This window comes from Haematobia irritans, chromosome 4 (genome assembly GCF_050003625.1).
Source record: "Haematobia irritans isolate KBUSLIRL chromosome 4, ASM5000362v1, whole genome shotgun sequence".
NCBI classification, from domain to species: domain Eukaryota; kingdom Metazoa; phylum Arthropoda; class Insecta; order Diptera; family Muscidae; genus Haematobia; species Haematobia irritans.
Genome location: NC_134400.1, coordinates 123,170,827 through 123,197,466, shown reverse-complemented (window position 1 = coordinate 123,197,466; position 26,640 = coordinate 123,170,827). Strand labels below are relative to the sequence as shown.

The following is a 26,640-nucleotide window of genomic DNA, read 5'->3' as shown; positions in this document are numbered from 1 at the left end:
ATAATAACAAAAAAAAAAACACATGCAAACACGAGAGAATCGTAAAGAGCATATGGAACAAACAAATAAGAGAAAGGTAGGTGGCTATGGCTTTGACACAAGAAAGTGATTTAAACGGAATTGCAAAAAATAAACACGTCAACAATATAGCGAAAATACACAACAATTACTTTCTATTTTGGCAAAACAAAAAAAAACGTATCTTCATAAGAATAGAAAATTTCCAAAATTTTAAAATTTTTTAGTATTTTATAAAAAAACAACGAATCAAATAATTCGAATAACAAAAATCATTCCAGCTGGCACACTAAAACCCGTTTTGTTAATTTTTTAACTTTAAATATCAATTCTTTTACATTTATAGTATTTTTCGTACATATATTTTTTTTATAAATTTGTTTAATTTTTTTCTGCAATTTTATTCTGTTAACTTCTAAACAATTTCATTATGGGCCATTTATTTGTTTTCACTGTTTGCTTGCATGGAAACCACTTGACGAGACACAAAAACAGTAAAGACTAAACTATGATGGTAGCATACGAGAAATTCATATAGAAGAAGAATACTAACGGCGACGACAAACGAACGAACGAACTGCGATGACAACAACGACCTTTAAAAATATCTTGTGCTGGTTCAGAGTAGCGCGCGTGAGTGTATGTGAGAGATTGTTTTTAATTTTTTTTTTATTTCACTTTACAACACTTTCCGATAATATAACAAACAAACGAGCGAGCGAGCAACACTTTTTACTATGCTTAAACAGCAACCCTACTTGTAGTTCAACTCAGTAAAGACTGAATTTCATTTTCGCCAAAGTCTCACCGAAACACATCAAAACATGGCAATAACATCGACTATGACAGCGACGACGGCGACAACATTAACGTCGTTGTCTACAGTTTCTGGGGAAATGTAAGCAGCGACAACAATTGCAAAGGTCGACCAATACAACAAAAACAGCCGGTTCCATAGCCTCTTTTGGGTATTGGGGGGCTAAAAGCAACAGCAATGGCATCATCAATGCATAAACAAACTCTGCAGCTAATTCTGCTACTGAGGTTTCAAGACGCATGACTACAATCATATGATTAAATTTCTCTCTCTCTCTCTCGCCCTCTCTCTATAACAAAAAACTCTTAACCGGCATATGATTGCTTTCAAAGATAAACACATTCGTTTGCTCTTTAAGAAACTTTCTCTGATATGAAAACAATTCAATGATGGTATGTTTCCTATTTCTTCTAATTGATTTCTTCTCGCAACTCTTATGATTTCATTATCTACGGAAAGCTATCTCTTTTTGCTATGCTTAAATAGGCATTCTAACCTTTTATATGGATTTTCTTTTTTTAAATGAATATGAAAGCAATGGAATTTTCGTTCTCTTTTCTTTTGCTTTCCATATCAATACTCACTATGAGTATTCTGTTGTATACTGGGACTGAGTCAGCCCAGCACCACCCAGTTTTAGTGGATGCCACAATGGGTTGGTTTTGAATAAAATTCAGAGATAAAAAAATCCTACAAGAGCTAAAATTTCGAAGTTCACAATATACTCTTATTAGACTAGAAGTTTATATGCACTCAAAGAAAAGTGAATCCTCTTTGTCATATTTACTAAATTCGTGTCTCCCACAAAATAGTTCAGAATTTCTTAAAATTTGTAAATTTTACCAATAATGCGTCCATCTTGAATTTCGTATGGCCCTAAAGACATTTTTGAAATCCAATTTTTTCCTTCAAACTTGTTCTGATATGAAACAAGCCAAAAAATTATGTCTAATAAATTTTCTTGAATTTTTCGATAAATATTTACTTATTTTTGTGAAATCAGCTTTTCATCGGTGTTTGTAATACGGATTAATTAAAATGATCTTACATTAACCAATAATTTCCTTCTTGGTGGGTACACCGTGAGGGTTAACTAAAAATTATATGCATTTAGTTCTAGTACAGATGTCTATGTGTCCGGGAATGAGATTAATTTTGTAAAAATATTACCCAGAACTAGACTGGCAAGGTGTAATGGAATAACCGGCGCTGTGAATATGGGACACAAAACATAAGTGAAGTGGGACCCCAAGAGAACATTTTTATGTTTATTGGGGAGTAACTTCATCTTATTATGAGGTCCACTTGCAGTACGACTAGGGTTGTCAGACAGGCTTGATTTATATTTATATTTTATATTTATTTATTTATTTGCTTTCCCATGTCCCATATTCCAGAATGGGAATTTTAAGATCATAATATACAATTAAATAAATAATTACATTATTAATTAATATAATTACAATGTAAGTTTAACTTAAATTATTTAATCAAAATAAATCTATAAGCACAATAACATTGATATATTAAATTGAGAGAAGTTTAGAATAACAATATAAACAATATAAAAAACACAGACTGAAAAATATTAAGATTTAAATTTGAAGATAGTAAAAAGATGAAAAAATTAAAATAAAATTTATAATAACAGATAAAGGAATAGAAGAAAATAGTACAATAAAAATATATATACCAAAGATAGGAATAGAATGGAATTTGATCTAATAAAAGCTGAATTGTTAGTAAGAATACATTTTAATGAGGATTGCAAAAACTTTAAAATTTTTTTAACAATTAATTAATTATGTATCTAAAGGGTGATACGGTCAAAATTTGGTCAAGGGAAAACGCGTGTAAAACGGTGAAATCGTTTATTTAAAAAATCAAATTAAATTTCTTTTTCAAGTTCAATTAGTATAAAATTCAGGAAAAATATTCAGTTAGGCTTTCGCTTTTCCAAATCCGAATTGCCGGGCCTCACGCTTGACACCTGCCATCAGATTTTGTACAGCCACCTTTCCCACGATTTCCCCCCGATCCAGACTTCCTGGCTGTCGACAAACGTTCCCCAAACACTTTAATTACATTTGTAACGGTTGATTTGGTAACTTTTAGCGATTTTGCCAGCTTTGTGTGCGAGTAGCTCGGATTTTCGCGATGCGCCAACCAAATTTTGATACGCTGCTCCTCTTGCTTGGACGGCATTTTGACAACTGAAGAGTGAATTGCAAAATCAAAATAGGAACAACATTCTACACACACACACCTTCAAAATGAGGGGTGTTAAGGGTTTTTAAATGCAAAATTGAAAGAAATACACCAAGTTTATATTGACCAAATTTTGACCGTATCACCCTTATCAGGTTGGCTGATAAGTCCCCGGTCAGACACATAGATGGCGTCGCTAGTATTAAATGCATATTATTTTTATATAGTACCATCCTTCAAATGATTCGTGTCAAAATTTGACGTCTGTAAGTCAATTAGTTTATGAGATAGAGCGTTCTTTGTAAAGCAACTTTTGTTATTGTGAAAAAAAATGGAAAAAAAGGAATTTCGTGTTTTGATAAAATACTGTTTTCTGAAGGGAAAAACACGGTGGAAGCAAAAACTTGGCTTGATAATGATTTTCCGGACTCTGCCCCAGGGAAATCAACAATAATTGATTGGTATGCAAAATTCAAGCGTGGTGAAATGAGCACGGAGGACGCTGAACGCAATGGACGCCCGAAAGAGGTGGTTACCGACGAAAACATCAAAAAAATCCACAAAATGGTTTTGAATGACCGTAAAATGAAGTTGATCGAGATAGCTGAGGCCTTAAAGATATCAAAGGAACGTGTTGGCCATATCCTTCATCAATATTTGGATATGCGGAAGCTCTGTGCAAAATGGGTGCCGCGCGAGATCACATTTGACCAAAAACAACAACGTGTTGATGATTCTGAGCGGTGTTTGCAGCTGCTAACTCGTAATACACCCGAGTTTTTCCGTCGATATGTGACAATGGATGAAACATGGCTCCATCACTACACTCCAGAGTCGACAGTCGGCTGAGTGGACAGCGACCGGTGAACCGTCTCCGAGGCGTGGAAAGACTCAAAAGTCCGCTGGCAAAGTAATGGCCTCTGTTTTTTGGGATGCACATGGAATAATTTTTATCGATTATCTTGAGAAGGGAAAACCCATCAACAGTGACTATTATATGGCGTTATTGGAGCGTTTGAAGGTCGAAATCACGGCTAAACGGCCCCATATGAAGAAGAAAAAAGTGTTGTTCCACCAAGACAACGCACCGTGCCACAAGTCATTGAGAACGATGGCAAAAATTCATGAATTGGGCTTCGAATTGCTTCCCCACCCACCGTATTCTCCAGATCTGGCACCCGGCGACTTTTTCTTGTTCTCAGACCTCAAAAGGATGCTCGCTGAAATGAAGAGGTGATCGCCGAAACTGAGGCCTATTTTGAGGCAAAACCGAAGGAGTACTACCAAAATGGTATCAAAAAATTGGAAGGTCGTTATAATCATTGTATCGCTCTTGAAGGAAACTATGTTGAATAATAAAAACGAATTTTGACAAAAAAAAAATGTGCTTTTCTTTGTTAGACCGGGGACTTATCAGCCAACCTGTTATATGGGGGCTATACCAAACCATGGACCGTCCCACACCATTTTCAGCACACCTATTTATGGCTCTAGAATACCTCTAGATTTCCAATTTCAGGCCAAAAGCATATAAAATAGGGGTTCTAGAACCTCAAGACCCCAAATCGGGGATCGGTTTTTATGGAAGCTATATCAAAACCTGAACCGATATAGCCCAATTGACCTGCCTGCAAATAAAGAACGAATCTCTGCCAAATTATTGAAAAAAAAATTTTTGGTGTTCGGTCGAAGCAGGGCTCGAACCCACAATCCTTGGCATGCAAGGCGGACGTAGCAACCACTGATCCACGGTGCCCAACTAAATGTATGTTTCTGTTAAATAAAGTTTGTTTAATCGGCTGGTGGGCGCCGCAAGCTATGCTATATAAATATAACTTATATGGATAATTGTCTATTGATGACAATAACAGCCGCATAGCTCAGTGGATAGTGTGTTGGCTTACAAATTGCATGGGCCGCGGTTCGATTCTCCGTCCAGGTGAAAGGTAAAATTAAAAAAAAAAAATTATAAAATCAAATAATTTCTTCTACATTGTTTGTATTACAGAAAAAGGTGCTAAGCAAAGACAATAAACTTTAGGAAGATAGGAAATTGGCTTGCGTCATACCAAATGTTGCATTTACCATGTTAGTTCCATACATGTTTGTAATTTTTTATTTGTGTTTTGTTTTTATTTTTTAAATGAAAAACTTAATTTTCTTATAGAAACAATGTTAAATTTTAGGCAACACGAAAAAAATTACATTTCCCCTTTATGGAAATTTATATCGTGCACTTAACATATATGAAGAATATGTGGCAAAATAAGTTTTCTTTAAAATATATAAAGACTGATTTTTTTATTGTTATATTGTATTTGTTTCTGTTATTTCTACTTTTTATGATATTTTTGCCTTTATTCTAATAATTTTTATGAAAAACAAAAATAAGAATAAAAAAATTAAATCCAATAGTATGAGTGTTTTTATTTGTCAAGTTTTTTTTTTAATCAAGTTTTTTGGTCAATGTCAAGCTTTTTGACAAATTGGATCTGGCAAGCCTAATTATGACACTAAACCCCAATATATTAAATGAAATTGAACTCCAATTTCCTTTTTGGTATCGTGTTACGTTTTTAAGTGGGGTCTACTTTTGCTTACTGGGAATAATGGCTATGAATATGGGCCCCATGAAAATTTGGTTCAAAACCAGAACGAAGTAGGACCCCTAAAAAATTATATATGTGAAAAACAACAACACCAAATGTTTATGTATTTGGGCGAGTAACTTCATTTTATTTTAGGGCCCATTTGCAAACGAAAACGAAACTCAATTCCTTTTGTGGATTGTGCTTGGTTTTCATGATAAAAACAGTTTTGTACACAGAAAAAAATCCATTGTAAAATTGATGGTATAATTAAATTATATTTATTGCAAAAAAATTAGTTTGTTGTAAATATTTAAACCAAACAATGATTTTTTCTCTATTCCAAGTGTTTCACAAAAATTTTAAGAACGAAATGCCAGTAACATTTCAATAACTTGCAAATAAGCTCAATGCTAACTAAAGCAGAATAAGTTTTTCGTACACTTCTCAAAAATAGTAAGAATGAACTACGTGTTAAAAAATGATAATGATCTAGTGCCTAAAATGTTTTCTTCATTTTTAGTGGTAACGACACCAAAACTGATCGAAAAATTAAAGGCCAAAAATCCACAACGCAGTTGTAGACAACTTTTTCACCGTCTAAAAATAACATTTTGCTCTTGAAACATGTTTAGGATGATCATATTCCTTCTCCGGATGTGCATTAAATGCCTATGTTTGCTATATTAGCCCAGTTCGGAAGAACATAACTATGGGAGCTATACACGCAAAGAAAAAAAACGTTTGGAAAACGTGTACCGAAAACGTTTTTCTTTTATTAGAGTTTTTTGAATTGCTTCGAAAATTTTAAACTTTTATCACCAAAAAAAAAATCGTTTGTTACAAAATTTTTATTTGTTCAATAAAAACAGTTATTTTTGAAACAACAACACAGCCAATTTCGTTTATATCAAACACTGTTCTTTTCTTACTTTAGGTCTTTAATAAGACACATTTTACAGTTCAAAATTTAATATAGTACAATATAATGTTGAACATTTTTTCGGAATCTTCCGAACATATCTGGAAATAATGTAAAAAACAAAAAACAAAACTTTGGTCGAAGCAGGAATCGAACCCACGACCCTTGGCAAGCAAGTCGGACGTAGCAACCACTGCTCCACGGTGCCAAACTAAATGTTTGTTTCTGTTAAATAAACTTTGTTTATTCGGTTCGTGAGCGCCGCAAGCTATGCTATATAAATATAACTTATATGAATATCTATCTATTGATGACCATAACAGGTACATAGCTCAGTGGTTAGTGTATTGGCTTACAAAGTGCATGGTCCGCGGGTCGATTCTCGGTCCAGGCGAAAGGTAAAAAAAATTTTAAAAATTTCTAAAATCGTATAATTTCTTCTACATTGTTGGTATTACAGGAAAAGGTGTTAAGATCTAAAAAACCTCGTGGATGTGAGAAAGATGTGAGGGAAAATGCAATTAGCAAGAAAACAATGTTTTTTTTTTAGTTTGTCTTTATGAAATTGTTTTTACACCCTGGAAAAGAATAAGCGTTTATCACAAAAAGTATCTACTTTTCTTCCAAATAGACATCCTTACAGCGAAAAGAAATTGAGAAACGAACTTTGTTTGTCTAAAATTTCGTTTGGGAGGAAAGAATTATTTTTTTGCGTGTATCAAAATTTGAAATGATTTCAATCAAATTTAGCACACTTGACGATAGTACTAATTGTACTAAAATCTAGCTTCTAGATATATATGGGAGCTATATGTAAATCTGGACCGATTTCAAGGAAATTTAGCACACTTGACTATACTACCAAGTGTCCTCCTTGTGTAAAATTTCAATAAAATTAGTGTAAAACTTTTGCTTCTGGGGGCATATAAGTGCATATCGGGCGAAAGATATAAATGGGAGTTATATGTAAATCAGAACAGATTTCTTCTAATAGGGTTCTATTATGACCCAAAACAAAAACTTGTGCCAATTTTGAAGTCGATTGGTGTTAAACTGCGACCTGATTACAAAAATGTGTTCATACACGGACGGACTTGGCTATATCAACTCAGGGACCGGTCCTGAGCAACATTCCAAGAGACACCATGTGTCTATAACAAAGAATGTAGGAAGAATAGTCAATGAAGGATGTTTCCTAAAAATAACGCAAGGAATTCTCTCAGTGAAGACATCCGAAAACAGATCTTCTTAAAAACACAAACTTGTTGGCTTTAGATACCCCTTATGGCTGTTAAAATTTTTCTTTTATCAAATAAATCCAAATTGAAATATGTGTTATACTCTGCATCTCACAAGAGTTCCGAATACATTAGACCAGAGAATTATAAATGATAAAATTATTAAAATGTCGTCATTGTTATCGAATTGAGAATGAATAAGAAAACCAACACCAAACATTGTTCGAAGATGTGCGAAAAAATAAAACGATACCAGAAAATTTTAAATTCCCTGATTATAATACAATGCTAAGTAACGGTAACGTCGACAGCGATGTCAGTGGCAACAGTAATAAAGGAAAACAAGTATATACGACCGTGAGTTCGGCCAGGCCGAAGCTTATGTACCCTCCACCATGGATTGCGTAGAAACTTCTACTAAAGACTGTCATCCACAATCGACTTACTTGGGTTGCGGCAACACTTACCGATGTCAAGGTCTTGTAAATTGTAAGTTAGTCCATACGTGGTATAAATACGTATATAATTTAAATTTTGACAAAATTTTCTATCGAAATAAAATTTTGACAAAATTTTCTATAGAAATAAAATTTTGACAAAATTTTCTATAGAAATAAAATTAAAAAAAAAAATTTCTATAGAAATACAATTTTGACAAAATTTTCTATAGAAATAAAATTTTAACAAAATTTTCTATAGAAATAAAATTTTAACAAAATTTTCTATAGAAATAAAATTTTGACAAATTTTTCTATAGAAATAAAATTTTAACAAAATTTTCTATAGAAATAAAATTTTGACAAAATTTTCTATAGGAATAAAATTTTAACAAAATTTTCTATAGAAATAAAATTTTGACAAAATTTTCTATAGAAATAAAATTTTTACAACATTTGCAATAGAAATAAAATTTTGACGAAATTTTCTATAGAAATAAAATTTTGACAACATTTTCTATAGAAATAAAATTTTGACAAAATTTTATATGGAAATAAAATTTTGACAAAATTTTCTATAGAAATAATATAAAATAAATAACATTTTATCAAAATTTTCTATAAAAATAAAATTTTGACAAAATTTTCAAGAGAAATAAAATTTTGACAAAATTTTCTATAGAAATAAAATTTTGACAAAATTTTATATGGAAATAAAATGTTAACAAAATTTTCTATAGAAATAAAATGTTGACAAAATTTTCTATAGAAATAAAATTTTGACAAAATTTTCTATAGAAATAAAATTAAAAAAAAAATTCTGTAGAAATAAAATTTTGACAAAATTTTCGATAGAAACAAAATTTAAAAAAAAAAATCTATAGAAATAAAATTTTGACAAAATTTTCTATAGAAATAAAATTTTAACAAAATTTTTTATAGAAATAAAATTATGACAAAATTTTTTATAGAAATACAATTTTGACAAAATTTTCTATAGAAATAAAATTTTGACAACATTTTCTATAGAAATAAAATTTTAACAAAATTTTCTTTAAAAATAAAATTTTGACAAAATTTTCTATAGAAATAAAATTTTGACAAAATTTTCTATAGAAATAAAATTAAAAAAAAAAAATTTTCTCTAGAAATAAAATTTTGACAAAATTTTCTATAGAAATAAAATTTTAACAAAATTTTCTATAGAAATAAAATTATGACAAAATTTTTTATAGAAATACAATTTTGACAAAATTTTCTATAGAAATAAAGCTTTGACAACATTTTCTATAGAAATAAAATTTTAACAAAATTTTCTATAAAAATAAAATTTTGACAAAATTTTCTATAGAAATAAAATTTTGACAAAATTTTCTATAGAAATAAAATTTTGACAAAATTTTCTATAGAAATAAAATTTTGACAAAATTTTATATGGAAATAAAATTTTGACAAAATTTTGTTTGTTATTGTTGGTTTCTCTTCAATCATTATTGTTGTTTTTGATCTCAGCTTAAAACCATGCATTGACTAAACTACAAGTGTAGCTTAACCAACAGAGGAAAAGTATGCTTGTCAAATTTATTTGCGCAAAGCCGTATAGACTGCAGATGGTTGGATGTACAGCTGTTTCGGAATAACCACATTCCTCATCAGCATCCTCTACTTGCAGCAAAACTATCAACCAATTATCAGAATAAGTTAGGGTAATTCACTCAACCTAAAGTGAACTACACTTGAACCTTCCGAAAAAAGGTTTGATAGTCGGCTACTGCCTAAACAAATTTGCAAGCATATCTCTTTTCCTTTGCCAAATTCAAATCATCGATTTAAATGCAGTCTATAGGGCTTTGCCCAAATAAATTTGACAAGCATACTTTTCCTCTGTTTGTTAAGCTACACTTGTAGTTTACTCAATGCATGGTTTTAAGCTGAGATCTATAGAAATAAAATTTTGACAAAATTTTCTATAGAAATAAAATTATGACAAAATTTTCTATAGAAATAAAATTTTGACAAAATTTTATATGGAAATAAAATATTGACAAAATTTTCTATAGAAATAAAATTTTGAAAAAATTTGCTATAAAAATAAAATTTTGGTAGATTAGTTTTGGCTCGAGTGGCAACCATGATCATGAACCAAATTGGTTGTTAGAGACCATATACTAACACCACGTTCCAAATTTCAACCGGATCGGATGAATTTTGCTCCGGAGTTCAAATCTGGGGATCGGTTTATATGGGGGCTATATAATTATGGACCGATATGGACCAATTTTTGAATGGTTGTTAAAGACTATATACGTACACCACGTACCAAATTTCAATCAGATCGGATGAATTTGCTCCCCCAAGAGTATCCGGAGGCCAAATCTGGGGATCGGTTTGTGTGGGGGCTATATATAATTATGGATCAATTTTTGCATGGTTGTTAGAGATCATATACACTTACACAACGTACCAAATTTCAACCGGATCAGATGAATTTTGCTCTTCCAAGAGGCTCCGGAGGCCAAATCTGGGGACCGGTTTTTTTTATTAATCATCTATGGAGTAATCCTTAATCCTTAATTGCTGGAGACCATATGTTATTCCAACACCACGTACCAAATTTCAACCCGATCGGATGAAATCTGCTTCTCTAAGAGGCCCCGCAAACCAAATCTGGGGGTTGGTTTATATGGGGGCTATACGTAAAAGTGGCCCAATATGACCCATATGCAATACCATCTGACCTACATCAATAACAACTACTTGTGTGAAGTTTCAAGTCGATAGCTCGTTTCGTTCGAAAGTTAACGTGATTTCAACAGACGGACGGACGGACATGCTTAGATTGACTCAGAATTTCACCACCACCCAAAATATATAAAATTTATGGGGTCTTAGAACAATATTTCGATGTGTTACAAACGGAATGACAAAGTTAATATACCCCCATCCTATGGTGGAGGGTATAATCAAGAGAAAATACCAATATGTCTCCCATACGAATGTCGCATAGCGGGGCAATAGACTGCAAGCTAAAGTAAACAATAGAGCAACTCTACACCATCGCAGACTGGTACTAGAAATACTCAACAACAATAATAATAGAATACAAACAATAATAATATAATAATAAATATATATCTAAAAAAAAAAACAAATAACAAATCAAATGCACTTATAAAAGATAAATACGTTTAAAAACACACAACATACTAAATATGGTTATAAACAAAACAAGACGACACCAAAGCAAACGCCTGTCTAATGACAATTTGATGAAGTTTGGACTAGAGATTGATCAATGTGTGTATTAAAAACAAATGTGTTCAATACATTACAACAAATTAAACTAAATTAATTTTATGTTCATGAGTCACGAAATATTTCGTTAGTGAAAACAATGTGGTGTCACGTGTGCATCTCTTTTGCAAATAAAACATTACAGAGAGTGAGAACCACCCCCCCCCCCCCCCCCCCCCCGCCAATTTAATTCAACCACGACTATTGATCATGCACTCAACAATGATAAATGGAGTTTGCAGCCACAATACAGTACACAATGCCGGCCGGTTCATTTCTCTAATACAATGGTTATAGAATGCTAAGCAATTAAATATTTAACTATTTATATTATCAAATGGAATAATAAAATAAATTGTAGTTGTTGTCACAGTTTTTCGATTTTGCATCACTTATGAACATCATCATTAAGCTGAAAAACTCATATACGAGGATTGTCTTTTATATTTCGGGATTAAAGAAAAAAAAACGAATATTAATCAACGAAATCATCTAAACACTTTTGCACGCATTCTGAATGCATCAAGCGCTTTAGGTGTCGAAAAACGTTTACCTCTCATCTTATTTTTTACGTACGGGAATAGAATGAAGTTATTTAGTGTCAAGTCAGGACTATACGTTGGATGACGCTTCAAATCGATGTTTTGAGAGCTCAACAAGTATATAAGGCCGTAAGTTCAGCCAGGCCGAATCTTATGTACCCTCCACCATGGATTGCATAGAAACTTGTACTAAAGACTGTCATCCACAATTGAATTACTTGGGTTGCGGTAACACTTGCCGATGGCAAGGTATCTTAAAACTTCTTAACACCGTCTTCTCAATTGTAAGTTAGTCCATACGGGTATATATTAAATAAAAAAAAGGCCGATTAAACTCAGTTTGACAAAATTAAAATAAAATTTTGACAACATTTTCTATAGAAATAAAATTTTTACAAAATTTTCTATAGAAATAAAATTTTGAAAAAATTTTCTATAGAAATAAAATTTTGACAAAATTTTCTATAGAAATAAAATGTTGACAAAATTTTCTATAGAAATAAAAATTTTGACAAAATTTTCTATAGAAATAAAATTTTGACAAATATTTAAAATTTTTATAAAATTTTCTATACAAATAAAATTTTGACAAAATTTGCTATAGAAATAAAATATTAACAAAATTGTCTATAAAAATAAAATTTTGACGAAACTTTCTATAGAAATACAATTTTGACAACATTTTCTACAGAAATAAAATTTTGGCAACATTTTCTATAGAAATAAAATGTTGACAAAATTTTGTATAGTAATAAAATTTTGACAAAATTTTCTATAGAAATAAAATTTTGACAAAATTTTCTTTAGTAATAAAATTTTGAGAACATTTTCTATAGAAATACAATTTTGGTAGATTATTTTTGGGGATCGGCTATGTATAACTATAGACCGATATGGACCAATTTTGGCATGGTTGTTAGTGGCCATATACTAGCGCAATGTACCAAATTTCACCACGTACCAAATTTCAACCGGAGCGGATGAGCTTCGGAGGTCAAATCTGGGGATCGGTTTAAATTGGGTTATATATAATTAAGACCGGTATGGACCAATGCATTGTTGTTAGAGACCATATATTAACACCACGTACCAAATTTCAACCGGATCGGGTGAATTTTGCTCTTCCAAGGAGCTTCGGTGGTCAAATTTGGGGATCGGTTTATATGGGGGGCTATATAAAATTATGGACTGATGTGGACCAATTTTTGCGTAGTTGTTAGATATCATATACTAACACCATGTACCAAATTTCAATCGGATCGGATGAATTTTGCTCCTCCAAGAAGCTCCGCAAGCTAAATCTGAGCGTCGGTTTATATGGGGGCTATACGTAAAAGTGGTGCGATATGTCCCATTTGCAATACCATCCGACCTATATCAATAACAACTACTTGTGCCAAGTTTAAAGTCGCTAGTTTTTTTGGGTCGGAAGTTTTCGTGATTTCAACAGACGGACATGCTTAGATCGACTCAGAATTTCACCACGACCCAGAATGTATATACTTTATGGGATCTTGGCTATATTTCGATGTATTACAAACGGAATGACAAAGTTAATATACCCCCATCCTATGGTGGAGGGTATAAAAAGGCAGTTGTTTGAGCTCGCTTTGTCGTGACGAAGACTGTTCTATTTACGGCGGTTGATTTTCCTAATTTCTTGGAAGATAACTGGCAAATAAATGAATGCACGCTGAGAAGGAATATGATTATCCCACACATGTTTCAAGAGCAAAATGTTATTTTTGGAGAGTGAACATAGAAAATTTTTGTGACAAAAATGTTGTTTTCTCGGCAAACATATACATGGTTGCTAAAATCAGATGCATAAGTTTCGAGAACATAACATGGTTGCGAGAAACATGTTAGGACGAAATTTGGTTTTCTCCCGGAGTAACGGGTAGTCTTGCCAGATGGCCGGGATTCGCCCGGAATTTCGTCTCCGAATCTTTCACAAAAATTGCCAAAACTCCCAGAATTTCAATTACTCAAGGCATGTGTTTTAAATTTTCCCGTTTCTTAGAAAATAAAACGATTTAAACTTAAATCACTTTCAAAAATATTTTTGGTTTTGGATTTTCATAATTTTTAAGTGTACATTTGTCTGTCAGATTTTGTACCATTTCATGCACACTCATCACTAACAGAGCCACCGTGGTGCAATGGTTAGCATGCCCGCCTTGCCTACACAACGTCGTGGGTTCGATTTCTGCTTCGACCGAACACCAAAAAGTTTTTCAGCGGTGGATATCCCACCTCAGTAATACTGGTGACATTTCTGAGTGTTTCAAAGCTTCTCTAAGTGGTTTCACTGCAATGTGGAACGCCGTACGGACTCGGCTATAAAAAAGAGGTCCCTTGTCATTGAGCTTAACATTGGAATCGGGCAGCACTCAGTGATAAGAGAGAAGTTCACCACTGTGGTATCGCAATGGGCTGAATAGTCCAAGTGTGCCTGATATATCGGACTGTCATCTAACCTAACCTAACCTAACCTAACCTAACCAAACAAATTAAATTACCACCACTGTCTTTCGAATCATCAGCTGTCACTTGAGCAGTAAATGTAAAAAAATATACGCAACTTTTAAGAAACAACCTTTCCAAAAATTTCGTCGTTTGATCTAAAATCATCGCAGCCATCTTGACTAAGACATGGCGTTTATGCAAATTTACCAAAAGAAATACCAAGTGATAAAATATTAGCAACTATTTTCGAAAAATGTGACTGTTTTAGCTTGTCCCGACATATCGCGGAATGTTCGGCGCAATGTCATCTGGCAACCCTAAGTAAGGTTGTCAAGCTTTTTGACAAAATACCAGATTCAATTTGTCAAAAAGCTTGACATTGACCAAAAAAATCGATTCAAAAAAAAACTTGACAAATAAAAACACTCAAACTATTGGGTTTAAATTAATTGTACCCTTCACCACTACTGTGGTACAGGGTATAATAAGTTTGTGCATTTGTATGTAATGCCAAGAAATAATTGTCATAGAATTAAATTCTGTGTCGATTTAGCGATGTCCGTCTGTCTGTCTGTTTATGTAATTTTGTGCACAAAGTACAGGTCGCAGTTTAAGTCCGATCGTCATCAAATTTGACATAACGTCTTTCTTCGTGTCGAAGACAATCGATATTGATTTTGCAAAAAAATCGGTTCAGATTTAGATATAGCTGCCATATATATTTATCACCGATTTGAGCATAATTCACGTATTTATGAACCGATGTTCTTCAAATTTCGTACATCTGAATGTTTTGTCAGTCCCGTAAAATCTTCAAAATATCAGCTAAATCGGTTCAGATTTATATATAGCTCCCATTTGTTATATATCTTTCGTCCGATTTGGACTTATATGGCCCCAAAAGCCAGAGTTTTGCCCTGATTTGCTTCAAATTTTGCACAACGAGTACGTTTAATAGTATCGTTAAGTGTGCTAATTTGGTTAAAATCGGTTACGATTTAGATATAGCTCCCATATATGTCATTCGCCCGATTTGGACTAATATGACCACAGAGGCAAAAGTGTTACTCTGATTTACGTGAAATTTTGCAGAGGGAGTAGAATTGAACTTGAAACTTTGCACAGGGAGTAGAATTAAGGTTCTGCATATGCGGGCATATTTGCATATTTTGGAATAGCCCCCATATAGACCGATTTCCCGATTTTACTTCTTGGGCTTCTAGAATCCGAAGTTTTTATCCTATTTGCCTGAAATTGGAAATCTGGAGGTATTTTCGGGTCATAAAGAGGTGTGCCGAAAACGGTGAGTATCGGTCCATATTTTAGTATAGCCCCCATAAGAACGATCTCCCGATTTAACTCCTTGGGTTTCTAGAAACCGTAGTTTTTATCTGATTTGCCTGAAATTGTAAATATTCTGGTATTGTAGGCTCACAAAAACTTGTATCGGATTAAGTTTTTATCGGCCCATTTGGTAATGCCTCCATATAGACCGACTTCACTTCTTGAGGGTGTAGAAGGCGCACTGACCATGAAAATTGCTTGAAACTCAATGTAAAATTTCCAGATTTTACTTCTACAGATTTAAGATTTCAAATCAAGACGTTATTTTATAATTTTCTTGCACACTTACAAGAGATGTTAACGATTCCTCTAAAACTCAAACAAAAATGGTTCTTATAAATTCAGAATCTGATCTAGTCCTCATAGGTGAAATCTTTAAATTTATCTTCGGGAAGTGTCCTCAAGTCCTCAAGCCCTCCTGAAATTTCAAAGGAAACCCTAATATTTGGTTCATCCTTCTTGTTCAGCCATGCCCACCACGGCTGAACAAGAAGGTTAAATCATGGGCCCATATGATTACAATTTTTTTATTTCGACAAAACTTTAAGATGTCAAAATTATATGTTTATGGTGGTTGCAGCTCTCCAAATAACACTGCATAGCAAATGCATCTCAAACAAAATCACACATAGCTGGAGAATTATTCGAAGATGACTTGAGTATCTTGATAACATATTCCAGACCCAAAATACCACGCACATCAGTTTTTAAACTGCATCATGAACTGTTTTTGTTAATAGCTGTCGAAGAGCCATTTGACTGACTTCAATTCTTAACTTTGGTGGGTATTATAGTCTTATTTGTCTCATATCGGCGTTCCTCGGATGAATTATCCACTTCACAATCACTCATAGGTGACGCAATTAAATTTGAACCTTTATTTTTCTCTGGATTTGAATTATTTTTCAGGACAATTGAAAGAATAAATAATTGCCACTTTTACCAATGCCATACGATTCTTTTATCAGCCGATTTTGACTTCTTAAAATTGTAAACAACATATTGAAATTTTTGTTTTTGTTATCGTGATTCAACCTCCTTATTCAGCCATGGTGGTGGGTATATAAGATTCGGCCCGGCCGAACTTAGTGCTGTATATACTTGTTTTTACTAACATTGTGTTCTACCTCAGCGCATTAGCCGACTTAAATGTAAAATCTTTAAGTATTGTAGAACTCTGTCCAGATCTGGTCAGATATACAGAATATATGTGTATGGGTGCATATAGCATCCAACACATTGGACGGATTTGATATGGTATCGAAAATGTGGATTTACAAAGTGGTGTATTCTCGTCAAACATAACATGCTTTCCGAAATCATATACATAATTTGCTAGAAAATAACATGGTGTCGACAAACATGTTACATGTTTTCCGTGAAAAAGTTACATTTTGCTCTTCAAACATGGTTGGGGTGATCATATTGCTTCTCTGCGTGTACAACTATAGTTTTGTTGATAGTGTTTTTTTAAGAAATATAAACTTCCATTTTTAATTATTATTACATATGTAGCTAGAATCACTTTTTCACTTGACACGCATTAAAAAACTTGACAATCAAGCCAAATCAACCCCGTCTGGCAAACCTATAACCCTCCACAAAGAATTGCGTACAATGTTGTACTAAAGAATTACTTGGCAAAGAAAACAAAAAACGTTGGGAAAACGTGTACCGGAACGTTTTTATTTTGTTAGAGTTTTTTGAATTTCAAACTTTTATTAACAGAATTTTTTTTTGTTACAAAATTTTTATTTTGCAAAAAAAAAAAATTTTTTTGATCCAAACACACGGACCTTTTTTTTATATCAAGCACTGTTTTTTTCTGACTTTAAGTCTTCAATAATACACATTTTGAACATCTTTGTCATCTTTTCGGAATCTTCCGAACATTTTTGGAATATATGTAAAAATATATGGTGTTCAGTCGAAGCATGGATTGCACCCACGATCCTGTGTATGCAAAGCGGGCATCCATGGTGGCCAACTAAATGTATGTTTCTGTTAAATAAAGTTTCTTTGCATCGGCTCGTGGGAGCCCATAATTATGCCATATTCATATATGCTTGCGTTGCTTGTGCGTTGATGGCTATAGCGATAGTCGTCTGTTGATTATAATAACAGCTATGTAGATCAGTGGCTATTTTGATATAAAAAAAGATATTTCAGTTAATGAATATTTTAATTAAATTTATTTGCAAATTCAATTAAGATTTGAAATGTTTAATAATAATATTTTTCCGTGTAAGCTGCGTGGACCCGGAACCTAGAAAAGGAATATGATCGCCTCGTAGAGCAAAATGTTATTTTTGGATGATGAAAATGTAAAATTTTTGTCGCACTCATTTTATTTTCTTGGACATTATGTATCTGATTTCGTCACAAAATTTTATGTTTGACGAGAAATTTTTCCTCAACCAAAAAAAAATTTTTTTTTGCTCTAGCTCTATGATAATCTGATATTCCTTCTCTGCGTGTGATAGACTCCTAGACAGTGGCCATCGTTTAATACCTTGTCCTTTGCGGTATTTATCCAATGACCACATTGAATGGGCCCATATGGAGAAAATATGAATACTCTCATATGGCATAAACAGAAAAAAGCCTCATACATACAAAGTCTGTACATTACATTTATCCGCCCCTAAAAACCATCCACAATTGTTATCTCGTTTTTGCCTTTTTGGTTGAAATTTCCAGATAAATTTCCATGAATGGATGCATGGCATTTTCACGTAGAGTGTCTAATTATTGATGTGGGTGCATGGTATTTTTCAATGGAGTCCAACGAAATTCTACACCAACACAATTAAATAATGCAGGCGAAGCAACAAAAAACCAAAAAAGGCCAAAGGACAAACAGGGTAATATTCTGATGCTGAAGCTCAAAATTAGTTTTGCGCTATAAATTAAAAGTTCCAACCAGATATCCTGCAACATAACATAACGCGGTTAAAAGAGTCAAACGTAGGTGTAGAGCCTTATGTAGAGAATGATGAAAAGAAGCGATATGGGAAGGTTTTTGCTTTCTTTACCCCCCACCCCACACCATTTTCCACTCGACGAAATATTATTTTTTGCATATATTTTCAAGGATTTGCTGAAAAAAAGATATTTTCTAATTAAAAATAAAGCCTTAGAAATGGAATGACGGAAACTAAATATAATAAACAAGTTTTAATGGAGAAATATGGCAAGTGATTTAAAATTTCGTATATATACTACAGTGTGACTGATATGTATTGCAACCAACTTCAGGTTGCTATCACACAAAAAAAAATTTTTCTGATTCAATCACGAAATTAATTGATCTAATTAATTTTTTAATTGAAATGTCTTCAATCGCAAAAATGATAGTATAAATTAAAAAATTAATTGAAAGTCAAATTAAAAGTTAATTGATACAATTAAAAAATTAATTGATACTATTAATTTTTCTGATTGATTTTTGTTTCAATTAAAAAATTTGTTTAATCAATTAAATTTTTATTTGATTATTTTTTAAAACTCAATTAAGATTTTAATTGGAAAAAATTTTTTCTGTGATCATTTTTAAAAAGCTCATGTGACGCTGAGAGTTTTATTATACACAGAAAAAATACGCATTGCTAAATTTTGATGAAAATGGCAGATATATTCATTGATTACAATTAAGAAAAGTGGATAAAAAGCTAACGACATTTTTTTATCGACACAGGTTTTTTTTATAACGATTTAAGGGCAAGGAAAAATCACAAATACCGTACGATATTTTTATCAAATAGTGGAATTTTTTATTAACTTAATGTTGATAAATCGCTTACGATATTTTTTTTCAAATTGTGGATTTGTTTTATCGATATTAAATTTATAAATCTACTACGACATAATTGTTGAATAGTGAATTTCTTGAACGGTTTTGTAAGTGATAAAAAGCCTACGATATTTTTGTTGAATAGTGGATTTTTTATTTTATATACAACTCTGGACGTTGAATCTTTAAAAAAGTTTATCGCAGGAAAACTTAATAATATTTCATTTGGATCTTCGTATTTTTTTATCAAATAAAATTATTTTTCCTATTTTTATGTTAGCCTGATATCAATGCAGGCTGGTTAATTGTCCAAATAATTTTTTCCGTTCCGTGTAGGAACATTTCTTTTTATATCCTCCATCATAGGGTGGGGGGTATATTAACTTTGTCATTCCGTTTGTAACAGATCGAAATATTGCTCTAAGACCCCATAAAGTATATATATTCTGGGTCGTGGTGAAATTCTGAGTCGTCCGTCCATCTGAAATCACGCTAACTTCCGAACGAAACAAGCAATCGACTTGAAACTTGGCACAAGGAGTTGTTATTGATGTAGGTCAGATGGTATTGCAGATGGGCCATATCGGACCACTTTTACGTACCGACGCTCAGATTTGGTTTGCGGAGCCTCAAAGAGAAGAAAATTTCATCATATCCGGCTGAAATTTGGTACATGGTGTTGGTATACGGTCTCTAACAACCATGCAAAAATTGATCCACATCGGTCCATAATTATATATAGCCCCCATATAAATCGATCCCCAGATTTGGCTTGCGGAGCCTAAAAGAGAAGCATATTTCATCCGATCTGTCGGAAATTTGGTACATGATGTTGGTATATGGTCTCTAACAACCATGCAAAAATTGGTCCACATCGGTCCATAATTATATATAGCCCCCATATAAACCGATCCCCAGATTTGACTTGCGGAGCCTCAAACAAAAGCAAATTTCATCCGATCCGATCCAGTTGAAATTTGGTACGTGGTGTTAATATATGGTTTCTAACAACCACGCCATATCGGTCCATGATTATATCTAGCCCCCATATAAACCGATCCATAGATTTGACCTCAGGAGCCTCTTGAAGGAGCAAAATTCATCCAATCCGGATGAAGTTTGGTACATTTCGCTAGTGTATGGCCGATAACAACCAAAAAATTGGTTGGCCAAAATTTTATATATAGACCCAAATAAATCGATCCCCAATCACAGAAAAATCACGATTGCCACTCTAGTCAAAAATAATCTACCAAAAATTTTTTGCCATAGGAAATTTTGTCAAAATTTTTTATTTTTCTATAGAAAATTTTGTCAAAATTTTATTTTTATAGAAACTTTTATCAAAATTTTATTTCTATAGAAAATTTTGTCAGAATTTTATTTCTATGGAACACTTTATCAGAATTTAATTTCTGTAGAAAATTTTGTCAAAATGTTATTTGTATAGAAAATTTATGAAGCATTTCATTTCAATTGTGGTTGACCGTCTTTAGTAGAAGTTTCTAAGCAATCCATAAGATTCGGCCTGGCCGAACTTACGGCCGTATATACTTGTTTCTATCAGTAGTTTAGTTACACATTTATTTTCAATTTTTACAAATTGAAAACTTCTTCGCTTCCACCGGGGGTTGAACCTGGGTCTGTTGACACCATACAGAACACACACACACACTCAGCCGCAAACGCCATTGAACACGATGCATCAAACCGTCTATTCAAATGTTTGTGATAAGAACCTACTATGACATCACGGCATGACATTCTAACTACTTCCTGAAATGTTCTTTATTATTATGAATGAAAAAATAAGGAACGCTGGTTCCAGCGTTACCGTTGTGCCATTTTAGTAGCAAATTTGCCACTTTTTTTGGCCGGTGCCACTTTTGTCCCACTAAATTTGATACTTTTTACGATTTTGTGCCACTTTTCCAATAATTTATGTCAATTTTTCAAAAGTTTAAAATTTATGGGAAGTTAACATCATAAATAGATGCGTTATTCAGAAAATTGGATATTGTGTACCAACCATAAACGAATGTCGTCCGTTAATTCTTAAAATATGTGAGAGGCTATGATTCAATTTATGTTATGTCAAATTTATTGTGGAGTTAAATATCGTTTCTATGATGATATGATAATTATGCAAATGTTTAAGGTTTGTAGTGCGACCGCAAAGAATAATTGATGATGGATCCCATGAGACCTCAGTTAAAAAAGTTTGCAATCACTCTTGGAGACTGATTGTTCTAGTTCGGCAGACTATAGTACTGATAAAATATATTTAACAAAAATTATTCTATTCTATATTATAGTTAGTGATTTAGCAGATATCGACTATAAAAATTCTTTTTATAATAAAGAAATTACAAAAATATACATAGGCCATGAAGCCAAATCAGAAATTATTTCAGAAAGCAACCCTGAAACTGAAACTACTACAGTAAAAAGTTATATTTTAAAATTTTACCCTAAAATTGTCAAAATTTATTATGAATTGACATAATAACAAAAAATGGAATAATACAAAATTATTAAGTTCTTTTTTTTTTGTATAAGTTAATAAAAAGAACGTGCCACTTTTTGTGCCACTTTTTGTGCCACTTTTTAAAAATAATTGTGCCACTTTTTTGACGTTTGCCACTTTTTGAAAATTTCCAACGGTAAAGCTGGCTGGTTCAAATCTCACCAGCGGAGATTTTTTTTAAATATTTTTCTAAAAAAAATTCATTTTTTTTATGTTATACATCGTTTTTATATTTTTCCATTAAAAATCATTGATTTTCTTTCTTTTTTATTGATTTTCTATTCTTTTCTGCCAAATTTATTGATAAGCACTATCACGTCATTGATCTGTCAGAAATTAAAGATTCACTAAAATGAATAATTATAATGTTGCTAAACACATAATATTGTTTTAAAAATTGTATATATGTACATTTTAGTCTGTAGGGATTTTTGTATCTATAGACTTAATAAAAAATAAAAAAAAAAACAAGTATATACGGCCGTAAGTTCGGCCAGGCCGAAGCTTATGTACCCTCCATCATGGATTGCGTAGAAACTTCATCTAAACACTGCCATCCACTTAAGTTGCGGTAACGCTTGCCGATGACAAGGTATCTTAAAACCTCCTAACATCATCTTCTAAATTGTATGTAAGTCCATACGTGGTATATATTAAATCAAAAAAGATCGATCCGATACGTATATAATTCAGTTTGACAAAGTAGACATAAAATTTTGACAAAATTTTCTACAGATATAAAATTTTAACAAAATTTTCTATAGAAATAAAATTTTCACAACATTTTCTATAGAAATAAAAATTTTGACAAAATTTTCTATAGAAAGAAAATTTTGACAAAAATTTCTACAGAAATAAAATTTTAACAAAATTTCTTCAGGTGGATCGGATGAAATTTGCTTCTCTTTGAGGCTTCGCAAGCCAAATCTGGAGATCGGTTTATATGGGGGCTATATATAATTATGGACCGATGTGGACTAATTTTTGCATGATTGTTAGAGACCATATACCAACACCATGTACCCAATTTCAGCCGGATCGGATGAAGTTTTCTTCTCTTTGAGGCTCCGCAAGCCAAATCTGGGGATCGGTTTATATGGGGCCTATATATAATTATGGACCGATGTGAACCAATTTTTGCATGGTTGTTAGAGACCATATACCAACACCATGTACCAAATTTCAGCCGGATCGGATGAAATTTGCTTCTGTTAGAGGCTCCACAAGCCAAATCTGAGGGTCCCTTTATAAGGGAGCTATACGTAAAAGTGGACCGATATGGCCCATTTTCAATACCATCCGACCTACATCGATAACAACAAGTAGTTGCCAAGTTTCAAGTCGATAGCTTGTTTCGTTCGGAAGTTAGCGTGATTTCAACAGACGGACGGACGGACGGACGGACGGACGGACGGACATGCTTAGATCGACTCAGAATTTCACCACGACCCAGAATATATACTTTATGGGGTCTTAGAGCAATATTTCGATGTGTTACAAACGGAATGACAAAGTTAATATACCCCCATCCTATGATGGAGGGTAGAAAAAAATTAAATTGTCACTTAAAATGCCTAATTTCGTACTTTCTAAAATTTGTCCAAAAGGACTGCATCGGAAGTGGAAAAAACGATAGGGGATCTCGGGATGCACTTTAGAAGAAATGTTTGTGGACTTGTCCAAAAGGACTGCATCTGAAGTGGAAAAAAATTGATGGTGATTCCTGGGTGTGCTTTAAAAGAAATGTTTTTGGAACAACTTCCAATTTTTTACGCTGGGAATGTGTCGATCATCTACAATGAAAAAAAATTTGGCCGGTTCCAAAGATTTTGTTTTTAGACTAATGATTTTGATTGATTGTGTCCAAAATTTAATAAAGAAATTTTGAAGCAAAAATTTTAACCTCTAATCCAATTAAAATTTAATTACTAAAAAAAATTGTACTAAACATTGTGTAAATTGCGCATCCTAAAATTTAGGTTGGGTAATCTATAGTACCGCGTAAATATTTTTTTCAGTGTAGTTAATTTTTCCTACAGTTTATTTTTTTTCTGTGTTAGTACCCGTGTTAAGTTTGATAAGTACTCACAAATGGGATATGTTGTTATTGTTCCTCTTTTACTCTGCACCTCCATCGGAGAACTGGCCTATGGGGCAATTTTTGCTACTCCTTATGGATGTGTTCCATTTGTGATCATTGTCTACTTTCGGTGTGGATATAAAATGAATGACATCAATTAAATCGCCAAGCAATCAATGATGGTTCATATCGAATTTCAATACTGCAAAGAAATGCCAACTAATTATCGATGTTTTAACATTAGAGCAAAATTGAGTTTTGTTATCTCCAGCGTTCATATCATGAAGGATGAATGGATTTGGATGGCATTAAGAACAGACGTCAACAAAATGTATGCGCATATTTCTAAAAATATTTGTATGGCATTGCTTATCTTAGTCGAAGGCAATCATTTCTTTCCCCTCCCCCCCACCCACGTCATCGTTAAACAATAATTTAGCAAAAACAACAAAAAAATATATAAAGGCAACAAAAAGGCGATAAGAGGTCATTTCAAATAATTGTAGGGAGGAAGAATAATATCGGAGAAATCTGTTGACTATAGGATAACAACGAACAATTGGCAGACGCTGGTCGTATGATAATACAAACCATTTGGGATCCATATAACATACCTACAAGCTGATAAAATGGAACACAACCTTGATCAACCTTGACATTACAAAAAAAAAACATACATAAAATATGCATTTGTAGATAAGTTATTTATTTGTAATCAACGTTTATCGGGCTAACATGAGAACATGAAAAGTAATACGTTTTTTTTTTAATTTTAGAAATGTAAGAATTTTTCCATAACATAAATGACCTTTACATAATATTTTGTTCTTCTAAATCAGAGCTTCCCAACCCAACTTGCTTTGCGCCCCTCACTCGGGTAATGCCTTGGGGTGTAACTCAATGTTAGTAAAAAACAAGTAAGGAAAGTCTAAAGTCGGGCGGGGCCGACTATATTATACCCACCACTTTGTAGATCTAAATTTTCGATACCATATCACATCCGTCAAATGTGTTGGGTGCTATATATAAAGGTTAGTCCCAAATACATACATTTAAATATCACTCGATTTGGACAGAATTTGATAGACTTTTACAAAATCTATAGACTCAAAATTTAAGTTAGCTAATGCACTAGGGTGGAACACAATTTTAGTAAAAAAATATGGGAAACATTTAAATCTCAAGCAATTTTAAGGAAACTTCGCAAAAGTTTATTTATGATTTATCGCTCGATATATATGTATTAGAAGTTTAGGAAAATTAGAGTCATTTTTACAACTTTTCGACTAAGCAGTGGCGATTTTAGAAGGAAAATGTTGGTATTTTGACCATTTTTGTCGAAATCAGAAAAACATATATATGGGAGCTACATCTAAATTTGAACCGATTTCAACCAAATTTGGCACACATAACTATATTACTAATTGTACTCCTTGTGCAAAATTGCAAGCTAATCAGGATAAAACTCCGGCTTCTGGGTCCATATAAGTGCATATCGGGCGAAAGATATATATGGGAGCTATATCTAAATTTGAATCGATTTCAACCAAATTTGGCACGTATAGCTACAATGCTAAATCTACTCCCTGTGCAAAATTGGCCCAAATTGGGCCAAAACTCTGGCTTTTAGGACCATATTAGTCCATATCGGGCGAAAGATATATATGGGAGCTATATCTAAATCTGAACCGATTTCAATCAAATTTGGCACACTTGACTATACTACTAATTGTACTCCTAGTGCAAAATTTCAACCAAATTCGGCAAAAAATCTGGCTTCTGGGGCCATATAAGTCCATATCGGGCGAAAGATATATATGGGAGCTATATCTAAATCTGAACCGATTTCAATCAAATTTTGCACACTTGACTATACGACTAAGTATTATGTGTGTACAAAATTTCAAGCACATCAGTATAAAACTCTGGCTGCTGGGTCCATATTAGTGCATATCGGGCGAAAGATATATCTAAATCTGAACCGATTTCTTCGAAAATCAATAGGGTTCTATTCTGACCCAAATTAGGAACATGTGCCAAATTTGAAGGCGATTAGACTTAAATTGCGACCTAGACTTTGATCACAAAAATGTGTTCACAGATAGACGGACGGACGGACAGACGGACATGGTTATATCGACTCATGGACCCACCCTGAGCGTTATTGCCAAAGACAACATGTGTCTATCTCGTCTCCTTCTGGGTGTTACAAACATATGCACTAACTTATAATACCCTGTTCCACAGTGTGACGCAGGGTATAAATATGGGAAAGATTTAAATCTGAAGCAATTTTTAGGCAACTTCGCAAAAGTGTATTTATGATTTATCAGTCGATAGATGCATTAGAAGTATAAAAAAAT

General features: G+C 32.8%; 1 protein-coding gene across 12 annotated transcripts in view; it reads right to left on the bottom strand.

The window, feature by feature from the left end:
* LOC142237055 (protein alan shepard-like) overlaps positions 1-26,640 on the bottom strand; it is a 1,108,257-nt gene that overhangs the window by 210,733 nt on the left and 870,884 nt on the right. For 3 of the 12 annotated variants that reach the window (XM_075308394.1, XM_075308399.1, XM_075308400.1), the window contains exon 1: positions 572-791. The exons of 5 other annotated variants lie outside the window; for them this stretch is intronic. The gene's annotated coding sequence lies outside the window, so the exon portion shown is untranslated. Of the gene's footprint in view, positions 1-356; positions 513-541; positions 792-26,640 lie in introns of those variants that run through there. 4 more of the 12 variants (XM_075308395.1, XM_075308398.1, XM_075308396.1 and 1 more) reach the window with 4 other exon arrangements.